The following is a 2,500-nucleotide window of genomic DNA, read 5'->3' as shown; positions in this document are numbered from 1 at the left end:
GACTCCCCGGCCGCCGCCACCGCCAGGCGGTGCGGCCCCGGCGAGGACGAGCTCCGCCCCAGCGGCTCGCTCCGGGAGCGGGGAGCTACGGAGCGCTCCCCGAGTCTGCATTTAGGGGGACGAAGGCCCTCGCGCGGCAACCGCTGCCGCGGCCGACGGGCCTGCGAAGCGACCCCAGCCGCGCCGCCGGGGCGGCCCCCGGGCGGCGATTGATCGTCAAGCGACGCTCAGACAGGCGTAGCCCCGGGAGGAACCCGGGGCCGCAAGTGCGTTCGAAGTGTCGATGATCAATGTGTCCTGCAATTCACATTAATTCTCGCAGCTAGCTGCGTTCTTCATCGACGCACGAGCCGAGTGATCCACCGCTAAGAGTTGTCTGGCTTTCGGCACCGACCCCGCGCGCGCGGGGGGGCCGGGAGCCGCTCTCGCCCGGAGCGGCCCCCCTTTTTTTTCTCTGGCGCCGAGGCCCCGCGCGGGGCCTGGCTCCGACCGTACGAGCAACGCGGAAAACCCCGGAGGGGGCGCGTGCGAGAAGAACACGGGAGGAACCCCACGGAACGCTCCCAAGGCCGGCCGAGAGGCGGGGGGACCCGCGCCCCCGACCGCCTCCCCCCGCCCGGCGAGGGGAGGCGCCGCCTACGTGTGCCGTCCTTCGGAGGCGGCCCAGGCGCCCGGGCTCGGCCCGGCCCTCCGCGCGGAGGGCCGCGCGGCGCGCGCCGCGGGAGCGCGGTGGCCCGCCCGGCCTCGCCGGCGCGGCGCCACGCGCCGGCGCGCGGCCCTCGGACCCCGCGCGCGCGCTTGCCTCCCCCCTGGAACCGCCGCCGCGCCGGCTCTCGCGGAGCGCCGCCGCGCCCACGCGCGCGGCCGACTCTCTCTCCCCAGGGGCCTTGCTGCGCTCGAGACGCCACGCGACGACCGCCGCCCCGCCGCCGGGCGCCGCGCCCCCCCCCCGCCGGACCGCTGCCCGCCGGGGGAAGGCGAGCGCCCGAGGGCTGCCCGAGGGCGGACCCGCCGCCGCGGCGGGCCGCACTTCCCGGGAACCGCCGTCCACCCGCACCGTCGGGGGCCCCCTTCCGCGAGCACGCGCCCGGCGGAAGGCGGTGCGGCGCTGAGCCGGGGGGCGACGCCCGCTCTCCTCGTTCGCCACCTGGAGAGCGGGCGCGGAAGCGCCCCCGCGGCCGCCCGCCACCCCTGCCCTCGGACCGCGCGCGGTCGCGAAGGGCCACGGGGAGGGTCCCGTGCCCGCGGGCGGCGGGAACACCGGCCGAGCGGCGCCGCCGCCGCTCGGCGCGGGGCCGCCCGCGCTCGCCGGCCTCCGACCGCGGAGGGACCGCCGAGCGCTCGCCCCGGGCGGGCGGGCGGGCGGACGGCCGGCCGGCGGCCGGCGCCGCCGGTGCGTTCGAGACGAAGGCCGCCGAGGGGAGAGAGGCACGGCCGCGCCAGGCGCGGCGCCGCCCGCGCGGGACGGCCGCGGCGGCCCAGAAGAGAGAGCGCGCGGCGGGCCCCGGCGGCCGCCGCCCCGCGGCTGAGGAAGGGCAGAGAGCGCGCGCCCTCTGCCGGCGCCGCCCGTTTCGAGCCCAGCGGGTCGGCCCCGCGGCCGACCGCGCGCGCCGCGGCCTCTCCGCCGAGGCCGGGCCGCGAAGAGGGGGGGGCAGGGCGCCCCTCCCCGGCGCGGCGCGACTACCCCCGCACGCGCGCGCGCGGCGGGGACGACCGCCGCGACGGCGGGCGCGACCGGTGGCCGCGGACACCACCGCAGGGGATCGGCGGGAGTAGCTCCCCACCCCTCAATGGAGCCGCAACGCCACCGCCCGCCACCCGCCGCCGCCGCCGCCGCCGCCGCCGCGGCGGGGCGCGCCGAGCCGCCCGAGTCTTTAAACCGCCGCCCGGCTCGGCGGCCCCTTTTTCGGTCCTTCCCGCGGCGTTTGACGACGCCGAGGGGGAAGCCTGGGACCGCCGAGGCGCGGAGCGCTAGGTACCTGGCCCTGGGGCGAGGGAAACGACCTGCATGGCCCCGCCGGGGTGCCTCCCCCGCTGCCGCCCTCGGGGGAGCGTCCACCGGCGGGGGCGCGCCCGACATCTGCCGCCACCACCGCGGCGTCCTCCTCGGGGCCCGGGGTTTCCCTCAGTAGCCCGGCGCTGCGCCCGAGAGGACCGCCGCAGCTCGGGCCGCCCCGCCGACGCGGGGAGGCGGCCCGGCCGCCGAGCGCCTCGCCGACCCCGCCGAGAGGCCGCGGCAATGACGACGACGACGAGGAGGCCGGGAAGGCCCCCGCCGCCGCCGCCGCCGCCGCCACCGCCGCCTCCCGGCGGCGGGTCGCGGCACGCGGCCGCGCGCGCGCGCAACCCTGAAGCGCGGCCCGGAACGCCCGGAGGCTCGGCCCTCGCGGTTTTCTCCTCTCCTGCGCGCCACGGGAGCCGCCTCGGCCCGAGAGCGGGACTCTACCGGCCGGGCAAAGCCCCGCTCCCCGGTGCGGGAAGGGCCAGAGGAGCCGCCTCC

General features: G+C 80.7%; 1 non-coding gene across 1 annotated transcript; it reads right to left on the bottom strand.

Annotated features, from left to right (window-relative positions):
• Positions 1-221: 221 nt before the first annotated feature.
• LOC137465900 (5.8S ribosomal RNA) lies at positions 222-374 on the bottom strand. The gene has a single exon (XR_010994877.1). It is a non-coding gene; the product is annotated as a 5.8S ribosomal RNA (ribosomal RNA).
• Positions 375-2,500: the final 2,126 nt, after the last annotated feature.

The sequence above is a fragment of the Anomalospiza imberbis genome, unplaced genomic scaffold (assembly GCF_031753505.1).
Source record: "Anomalospiza imberbis isolate Cuckoo-Finch-1a 21T00152 unplaced genomic scaffold, ASM3175350v1 scaffold_119, whole genome shotgun sequence".
NCBI lineage: Eukaryota > Metazoa > Chordata > Aves > Passeriformes > Viduidae > Anomalospiza > Anomalospiza imberbis.
The sequence above is the reverse complement of the archived record's forward strand: the minus strand, read 5'-3'. Positions and strand labels throughout refer to the sequence as shown.